General features: G+C 37.2%; 1 long non-coding RNA gene across 3 annotated transcripts in view; it reads right to left on the bottom strand.

Annotated features, from left to right (window-relative positions):
• Positions 1 to 9,519, bottom strand: part of LOC108973858 — an 11,166-nt gene extending 1,647 nt beyond the window's left edge. Inside the window, exons 1-3 of one of the 3 annotated variants that reach the window (XR_001993749.1) lie at positions 9,307 to 9,519; positions 7,077 to 8,611; positions 6,683 to 7,025 (exon numbers count right to left, since the gene is read on the bottom strand). This is a non-coding gene — a long non-coding RNA (uncharacterized LOC108973858). The remainder of the gene's footprint in view (positions 1 to 6,682; positions 7,026 to 7,076; positions 8,612 to 9,306) is intronic. The other 2 variants (XR_001993751.1, XR_001993750.1) reach the window with 2 other exon arrangements.
• Between the last annotated feature and the right edge of the window lie 1,007 nt (positions 9,520 to 10,526).

Below are 10,526 nucleotides of genomic sequence, written 5' to 3'. Positions count from 1 at the left end.
CAAAATTAATTTCAATAGTTCAAATTCATCTGAAGTTAACCAATCATAAAACGTATCTTTGGTCAGACTCAGAAATAGTTTTAGCGTGGTTAGAAAAACCCTGTCTCTTATACACATCTTTTCTAATTTTTCCGCGCGTTTATACATTTATGTGCGATTAGCAAATTGGTATATGTAACATTTTTATACCATATATACATATATAGCAATTATATACCTAAAAGGGTACGAGCAATGCTAAACAAAAGCAAACATATACATAAAGCATATTCATATACAAACATATGGTAATAATATATAGATACATACAAAAAATTTTTTGTTTGTATTTTTCTTTCGCGTTCTTGATTCGTTTGCAGATAAAAATATACAAAATAAGCGCGAGTGAACTGGAGATACATTAATACACGTCAAAAAAATTTTCCGTCACATTAAAAAAAAAAAATTATCGAACTTTTACATAGAATACTTTTACAAAAAAAAAAGCTTTAATCTTTTTATGCGGTAGCGAATCACAAAATTTGATCACAAAATATTTTTTGTAAAATATATAAATTTTTACAAAAAAAATTAAAAAAAAATTCTGTTGATAAAATGTTAATTTAAACTCTTTAGAAAATCTATTTGACTACATTGCTTTAGCAATATTAAGTTCGAATCAATTATTCATTAGGCAAAACTTTCAGCTAAAAGCTTTAAACTCTATTTAAATTAATGCAATCTGGCAAATCAAGAGAGGTTAAGTCAAAAATACCTCTATCATTAGAAATTCCGAAAATGGCTGGTGAAGATAAACCACAAGGCACACCTGCTGAAGCTACACGCTCAAAGCAGAGTATAAAACAAAAAAGAACAAAAGATCAGACAATATCTGGATTCATCACTGAAAATGACAGTTTTATAAGATATTGTACAAGATTTCAAGACGCAAAACTCCCAGAATATGATCAATGGCCGTCCTTCCGGGACATATTCACTGCCATTTATATAAACCATCCTAAACTCTCACAAGCACAAAAGTTATACCATCTAAGGCAGTATCGTCAAGCGATTCGCTTTAAATGACGAAAATTTTAAGCTGGCTTGGGAAGCACTGGTCGAAAGATACGAAAATGGAAGGTTTATGATAGAAAACCCAATAAAATCATTATTACATCTACCAAAAATTCAAAAAGAAACCAGCCAAGAATTTCTAAACTTATACTCGACAGTGACTAATTGCATATCAGTGTTAAAAACACAAAATAYCTCYACAGAATCKTGGGACCCCATCATAGTAACTATTTGTGCAGAAACACTCCCTGATGCTGCGTTACTACGATGGGAACAATCACTTTTGGAAAGGAAAAAAATGCCCACATGGGAGCAAGTGAAAGCATTCCTCACTGCTCAATACGAGATAACTGAGCGAATTGACAACAAAAATATAATTCTAAAAAGTCATCAAAATGACTCGAGTAAAAACTTGTTCAAACCTCAAGCCAGCAATAATTTGCAATACAATACACACGTTAATAAAAGTCACACTTTCGTGTCAAACGAAACTAATAAATGGCAACCGTTATGTGAAGTTTGTAATGGAGGTCATAACATAAGATCTTGCGAGAAATTTAAAAAACTTTCTGTTTCTGACAGGAACAATCTTGTCAGACAACATAAACTTTGCATCAACTGTCTGTCCAATTCTCACGAGACAAAAGACTGTGAAAGCAAATTTAATTGTGTGTACTGTCAACGAAGACATCACTCATTGCTTCATATTACAAATTGTCAGAATATGAAGCAAAATCAATTTCATTAAACCACCGGGTTAGTCACTGCAACCAAATGTGATAATTCCGAAATCAAAAATCCCGAAAAAAGGGAAGAACAACCATGTTGCTCTAAAGCAGCAAAAGTTCAAGCGCTTCATTCAGAAAATGAAAGCAAAATTCTTTTACCCACAGCGGTCATCGCTATTGAACATAGAGGAGAATTATTTAAATTAAGAGCATTAATAGATCAAGGTTCTCAAAGATCCTTTATATCAAAGGCTCAAAATCGGCTCGAATTGCCAATAAAACATTCAAATTTCCAAATTTCAGGAATGGGCGGAAGAATTATCCAAAATTCGAACAAAATATGCCCAATTACCGTAGTATCTCTAAATGCAGATATTAGCGGTGTCTACGCCAATCAAGAAGTAGAAGGTAGAACGATGGCTTACGCATATATTCTAATATCGTTCTACCGCAACTTACAAATTTGCTTCCAAGCTATTAAGTAAATAAGATACACTGGGAAAAATGCTCACATCTCAAATTAGGAGATCCCAATTGTCATACTCCATCACAAATCGACATATTATTATATTGAAGGTATAGAGAAAATCTCTAATAAATTCTTAGCCCAAAATACAGTCTTTGGGTGGATTATAAGTGGCCAAGTCCCTGAAAAAATAAATTATTTCACCACACAATTGGAAAATATCTCAAACGAGTTTTTAAATAGTCAACTTAAAAAATTCTAGGAAATAGAAGAATTACCCCAAATCACCCAGCTTTCAGAAGAAGACCAGGCATGCGAAGCCTATTACAAATCCACAACAACAAGAAGCGAACATGGTCATTATGTTGTGCGATTACCACTCAAACCAACTTTTCCTGAAACCATAGCTCAAGGCCACTCTAGAATATCAGCAGTTCAGCAATTTCCAAGCCTGGAAAAAAGCCTGATAAAGAAAAATGAGCTTAAATCGGCATACGATAATGTGATGGACGAATATCTTGACCTTAATCATATGGAAGAAGCTGTACCATATGAAAAGGTGTCTAAAGGTAGATATTTATCTTTTTATCTGTCACATCACGGGGTAATACGACCTGATAAACTCACAACAAAAGTACGAGTGGTTTTCAATGTCTCAAAGTGTACAATCTCATACAAATCAATCACTGATGTACTATACACAGGGCCAACATTAGAACCTGATCGCATGCTGCTAAATCTAAATTGGCGCATGTTTAAATACGTTTGCAATGGGGTTGTAGAAAAAATGTATGGACAAATTCTAGTACATAAAGATGATCAAGATTTCCAACGTATAGTCTTCCGAAAATCAAGTAATAGTCCAATCAGCGACTACAAACTTAAAACCGTCACCTTTGGCATCAATTGTGCACCCTATTTGGCCATTGGAACATTGCATGAAGTGGCACAAACAAATGCAACAAATTTGCCTTTAGCATCTTCTGTGTTGCAAACACAAACATGGACATACTATCAGGTAGCCACAGTATCGCATTAGCATGTGAATCACTATCGCAAGTGATCAAATCATTAAATTCAGCAGGGTTTCCCTAAAGAAGATTACATCAAATCACCCTGAAATAATTAAAGACATTAAAAAGGAAGACTTATTAGATACATATTTACTTAAATTTGAAAAAACTAGTACAACCAAAACACTAGGGATTCAATGGAATGCGATAACAGATCAATTGTCATATACAATTGAGTCAATATCTGCAATGTCCGTTATAACAAGACGCCAAATACTTTCCTCGATGGCAAAACTTTTCGACTCCGCAGGGTAGCTTTCGCCAATAATGATTCAAGCTAAAATCCTCATTCAAGAATTGTGGCAAGATGCCACTAAATGGGATGAACAGGTAAAACCTTTACGTTTAGCGAAATGGGTTCAATTTGCTAACAACCTAAATATTATATCTGAAATTCGAATACCTCGATGGGTAAATTTCACCCCTAACATTAACACAGAATTATACGGTTTCTGTGATGCCTCTGAAAAGGCTTATTGCGCAGCAGTTTACGTACGCACACAGTACGATAACAAAATATCTGCACACCTCTTGGTAGCCAAAGCCAAAGTCGCACCTTTTAAGACACTCAGTCTACCACGGCTTGAACTGAATGGTGCTCTTCTGTAACAAAATTAATTTCAATAGTTCAAATTCATCTGAAGTTAACCAATCATAAAACGTATCTTTGGTCAGACTCAGAAATAGTTTTAGCGTGGTTAGAGAAACCGCCCTATTGCTGGAAGACCTATGTATATAATCGAATAAATGGCAACATGTTGCAAGTGCAGATAACCCAGCGGATCTTGGGACAAGAGGTTGCAAGCCACTGCACCTCACCAGTACTACACTCTGGTGGAATGGTCCAACATGGCTAACAGAATCACAAGAATTCTGGCCAAAGTCTCCCGCTCATAATATAATACCGCCATAAAGTCGGAAAATTGAGAATTTTCATATCACTCCAGAAGATTATGATATTCTCCATAGATTTTCATCATTTTCTAGAGCACTAAGGGTAGTCGCTTATATGAACCAATTCATTCGAAGACTTAAACAAAAAATGAAAGGAGCACCAAATGATCTTTGCGTACAACTTGCAACATGCCAAGGTCAGTCTAATATTATATACACAAACTCGCTATTTCAGCAAAGAGAAATCAAAGTTGCTCGAAAAGCGACTTCTCGTCTTAAATCCATTCTTGGATTCTAAGGGATTAATWAGGGCAAATGGAAGATTGGCGAACTCCAGCCTTAGTTATAACGAACGACATCCCATCATTATTCCAGAGAAATCCCGTTTGGCTTACCTATTTCTAGCATATCTGCACCAGCTTACACTGCTTGGTGAGAATTGCTTAATGCAACAAATGGTCCGTCAAGAATTTTATATACCACGACGATTTTCATGTGTAAACCATGTACCATGTACAACAAAATGCGTACGCAGATCATGGCAGCTTTACAAGCTAAACGCTGCAACTATGCTCTACCCTTTACGATCACTGGGGTTGATTTTACTGGACCTTTCCAGATAAAGGCCTCCCTGTTAAGGTCTTCTTCATTTCGAAGGGGGTATGTGGCTGTCTTTCTATGTTTTACGACAAAGGCAGTACACCTCGAGCTTTGTTCAGATCTGACTACTGAGGCTTTTCTTGCAGCATTTGCACGCTTTGTCGGAGCGACAATGGGAAAAACTTTGTCGGAGCCCAAAGAGCAACATAGAAGGAGTTTATAAACTTCATGAAAGAAGCCTGCTCTGAAATAGTTAACAAATATGCACCCCAAGGGATCGATTGGCAGTTTATACCTCCGTGTTCTCCACACATGGGCGGACTTTGGGTATCAGCAGTAAAAAGCTTTCAGTTCCATTTAAAGAAAACGGCTGGTAATCATAAATTCAATTATGAGGAGTTTACTACACTACTCACTCGTATCAAGACATATGTCACCCCTCTCGCAAGATCCCTCCGATTTAACAACTCTCACACCAGGTCATTTTCTCAGTGGATCTCCTCTTCTCGCCATACCTGAGACAGAAGGAGACTCACTCACTTTATTAAATCGATGGGAAAGAATCAAGATTCTCCATCACGAATTCAGCCACAGATCGAAGGAAGACTATCTCAAGGATCTTCATAAGAGATATCGTTGAAAAACGGCCCAGAGGAAAGCGAATGCAGGAGAATGCGTCATAATACAGGACGAATACCTTCCTCCAACATAATGGCGGCTAGGCCTCATTGAAAGGGTTCATCGAGGGTCAGATGGTCACATAAGAGTAGTCGATGTTCGAACACAAACCGGCACATTAACTCGACCAGTCACTAAACCGTGTTTTCTTCCAAGCAGCGAAGAACAACTTCAACCAAAACCGCAAAATGACTCGCTTAATTAATCGAAAAAATAATAAATCAATTCCGCTAATTCGAAATTAACCCGCTTTAAAATCCGTATATAAAAATAACCTCACACAAGCGCGTTAAAGATCAACCAATTATACATATATATATGCATAGATATGTAGCTGCAACAACTACATTCTAACATTATACTTAAATAAAATTAATTTAATGCAATTTTATATTCCCATGGAAATGGACGTAGAGGAGACCCAAACCACCTCCAATACCGTAAGGTCCGAAATCGCTGCACCCGTTGCCGTTCCAAGGACCACTGTTTTGCGCCCACCGCCATCCGCCGCAGCAATCAGGGAGATGAGAGAAGAGCAGCTATTGGAGCCACAGGGGCTTCCATGTTGCAGCCTTTGCCATCGCCCACATGCCCTCAAACGATGCACCATTTTTAAGAGCATGAAGCCCGCTCAACGTCAACAGGCTGCAAGAGCCCACGGGCATTGCATGACCTGCCTGGCAGATGACCACGTCACTGCCAGAGGCCGCATCACACTCTATTTCATCGTTTTCCCCGCCGAGCCAATCCGTCACCAACACCTGTTCCAGACCGCGCAGCGATTCTATCCGGCGACGACGAAGCAGCCAATCAACCACAATGCGTTCACGGCCATCTCCGCCACGCCACGCTCATCGCCAGCAACAACGTCGCTCAACAGGGTTGAACGCTGTACTAAGCACACTGCAACAGCTGCAGAGGCTCCTGGCCGATTAACTCGCCTAGGGGAGCCGGGATGTTCACATGAGCTATGAACGTTCTGCAACATACCACATTGCTTCACCTCACTTCACATCACATCACGTCACGTCACAACACCTCGTCACACAACCGTTCACAGCACACGCATCAAACACAGTCCTTAACACCGCTCATTACTACAACACTACAACACAATAACCACACGATCAGCGACTATTCACCACCAAAACCTTCAAAAGGGATTGATCCGACCGGGATCGCTCTCTTACCGTTTCATCCGTAACGCAAAGCAGTCGTCCGTGATATTTAGCTTTCTTCATGTGCAGCAACCCACGCAATTTCCCTATTTATTAAAACCGCCAAGTAACGAGAGTGAAGTCTATCACCGAGTTCGCCAACAGTGTGCAGCAGTGGGTTTCGCAGGAACCCAAAAAATATACATATATTATATACACATATATATTGTGTAATTTAATTTAATAAATTTCTAACGAGTGTGAAAATCAGTTCTTTTTATTTTTCAATCTCATAAGTATACTATACCAAGTAAGTATACTAGTTGTTTAAATGAGTTAAGCGTCAACCTACTCTACCCGGGAAAACTGGCGCACCCTAATAAGACAGCTTAATTAACCACAGCTGATGACAAAAAACACAACTCACCATATGTATATACTCACTCATCAAAAAGGATGGACAAGGAGAAAGCAGATACTTTTTGTTCGCTCATACACTGCCGCGTCAACATCCAACGCCTCTAACGCGATTATCCAATGCGACCTAGACCCGCAGCTTCTCGATCAGCAGCATCGGAAAATCTTTCTCGGAAGTGAAGTCTCATCGCATATTCCGTCGAGATTTATAATAACGAATTTTGTAAAATATAAATTTATACTAGAAATAAACGTTAAATGATTGTATATTTTAGGCCGTGTGCATTTTTATTAAAGATGAGTTAAAGTGGTTAGAACTCTTCTGTGCACATTTGGGCAGCAATTAGTGGCATACGTTACTACATATCCACTGGCTGTATTCATTAGTTCTTCACCTGCAAATAAATGTATTTATGAGATAAACAGAAATTATTGACTTAAAAGTATTGTAGGATAATCTATAAGTTGTGCCTGTAGTTGCATTCCTTTGTTTAATATTATATTTAAATTATATCCATCTTCTCCTTCCCAAAATATCAACGGATACCACAAAGCATCGCAAGAACCATGATTGTCTTAAATTATTTGCATCGTATTATCTCTGCGTTCTATGCGCATGTCTCGACGTTCGCATGAGTCCACAGCCATAACAACTGCGACTTCATTAACTGTTGGAGCATTATATAGTATATCACTGCGTGCTTTCCATAGGGCACTTCGTCTGCTTTACTGACAATGACATATTTGTCATTTTGCAGTCTGTTAGAAAGGGTCTTGAACAATCAAAAACCTTTCCAAAATGTCCACAATTTCTCATTCCTACATCTGCTCTATATGGTTGTAAGAGCAGCGTGTGTAAATTTGTAAAAATTTTGGATCGGCATCAGACAAGCAATGAACTGATTCGATGGAACTCTTGACCTTGAATCTTGAATGTAGATTCAAAATTCCGACCATCTTCATAATGAACAATTGTGTTGCTCCAAATGACGTCATTTGGAAGCATGAATTGAATTTCCACAAAAACAATTTCGATTGATATGTGGTTCGAGCTAAAAGTGTTTTAAAGGCTCCAGTGGTATATTGAGCGGTGGCAATGAAATTTTCCCAGATGCGCAACATAAACCAGTTGATTCTCCTTTGTTCTTAAAAGCATGACAATCTATTACATGGACAAAGGTCCATACTACCGATCGTGATGAATGGATGTAACGAATCGTTTATTTCAGGATCATATTCAAACTAGAAACGATTAAGTGATGCTCGTGCCAATGCTCGATTATTCTACATACGCCGTTGGTTATGTTCTCTATGTGTTTTGGTCGCTTGTTGACGTGCCCCTCGTTGCCTTAAATTATTAGCACGAAGTCGTTGAGTGGGTTGCCCTGAGTTTTCATTTGCCCGAGTGCAACTTGATTTCTTAAATTTATATTATTCGCCTATTGTTCTTCGACTGATCTATTAAATCGATGCTCATGGCCCAATTACGCGTTCGGGGTACTTCTACCAATATTTCGCGCTCTTCCACGATGACGTGGCATTTTTCTGTGAAAACAAGAAACTGTTAAATAATACAAAACGAATATGAGTTACTTAATGAAGATGAATTGTTAATTAATTAACTAAAAATATTTATTGTAACAAACTTCGAGTATAAAACGTGTGATTTTATTTCTTTTATAATATTTCCAAAAATGAATAATTTTTAATAAAAACAATAATAAAAAATAAAACATTCATTATGAAATAAATGAGCTACACAAATTTATTTGTACGTTAGGGTGGTTGCTAATGAACGCACGTGTAAATTGAATAAAAAAAAAATTATAAAGATAATACATATATCATATCATATCACTTCCATTCCGCAGTAAATTCGCAAAATGTATAGTTTTTCTGCACACTTCAAAACTCTTCGAACACTAATTATATTTTGATATAAGATTTTAATTAGCACACGACAAAAATCTCAGATTAATAACACAAAATTACGAAACATTTTTCTCAATTTGATCGCAGCACCAACTGTCGGGGTAATCTTTAATAAAAATTGAATAATATTGAATATTCGATACTGCGATGGTGGCGCAGTCTGCCGGGATATTCTTTCCAACGGTACCTTCCGATCGTGACGTCAATAAATCGGAATTGTACCATTTCGGTATATAATTTATGCACTTAAAGAAGCCTTCTTTTCGGTTGTATGTTACCAGAAAAGCGTAAATTATTTTGATGCTTACCCCGTTATTACAATAATGTGCAGTAACAATAACCAAATAAAACTTCTGCATTTGGATATTTCAACACTTATCTTTCCTATATTTTTCAAACATGTACGGATATTTAGTATAAAAGTACACTTGTCACAACACAAATATCTAAAGAGAACAGAACTTATTCGTTTTTTGCCTCACGGTATGATGAAGCTAAAACATTTTTCTACACCAGCGTACGTCATGCCTAGGGTGACCACCTTTTCAAGATCTCATTTACGTACAAAAAATTTGTTTTCTTGCCTCTTTCTATAATGATAGTTAGATTACTATAAGTTTATATTATGTACAGTTTTTAATTGATGAAAAAACGGTGCTTGCAAATGCAATTTAATTTAATTTGATTTCAATTTATGGTCAAGTTATGGAGAAAGCAGTTTATTTTTCGATATCCAAACTCGTTTTTTGCATACAAATTTCAGCATACTTATTTTTGTTTTCCTTCAACATTCTAGGTTGCATTTTTAAAAATTCAAAAAATTCCTTACAAGTTATTTTAATGTTGTATCGAACATATAAAAGATCTCGCAATGTTTCGATCTTTATTTGTGATTTTTCATCGTTCCAAATCTGATTGATCAGAGAAAATACTCGTTCAACGGTGGCTGATGTGCCTGGCGCGGAGAGAATATACGATATGATTCTGACCATGTGGTAGTATGGAACCTTCTTTTTGCCGAAACGTTGAAAAATTTCAACCCAGCATTGATCGGTGGCAGTACCATTTTTTTCCCACGATTTGATTTTCTCTTCGGTTACGTATCTTTCCAAATACGTGAACTGATCGAATAAATCAGTATCGGATGATTCCAGATCAAAATGATTATTGGTTGCGATGTACTTCGCGGTGGTTTCGATAAACTTCCAATGCGGTGGTTGATCAAGCGCACACCAGGCAAAAATCATAATCTGGTTAAATTGTTCTTTCCACTTTTCAATATATTTTATACATGATTCTAATAGCGGGATTCTGTAAGCAGTCTCTAGTCTCTATTTGAGACAAAGTCTCAATTTGAGAATAGTTACTATTCACAATACAGTCTCTAGTATCTTGTCTCAAAACATTGTCTCACATTTTGTCAGCTGGTAATAAGCAAGAGGAAGACCTCCACTCCGTTGGAAGGACCAAGTGGAGAAGGACCTGGCTACGCTTGGAATATCCAATTGGCGCCACGTAGCGAAAAGAA

This window comes from Bactrocera latifrons, unplaced genomic scaffold (assembly GCF_001853355.1).
Source record: "Bactrocera latifrons isolate USDA-ARS-PBARC rearing strain unplaced genomic scaffold, ASM185335v1 scaffold_505, whole genome shotgun sequence".
Lineage (NCBI taxonomy): Eukaryota > Metazoa > Arthropoda > Insecta > Diptera > Tephritidae > Bactrocera > Bactrocera latifrons.
Note: the sequence above shows the minus strand (reverse complement) of the source record. Positions and strands in the feature narration are given on the sequence as shown.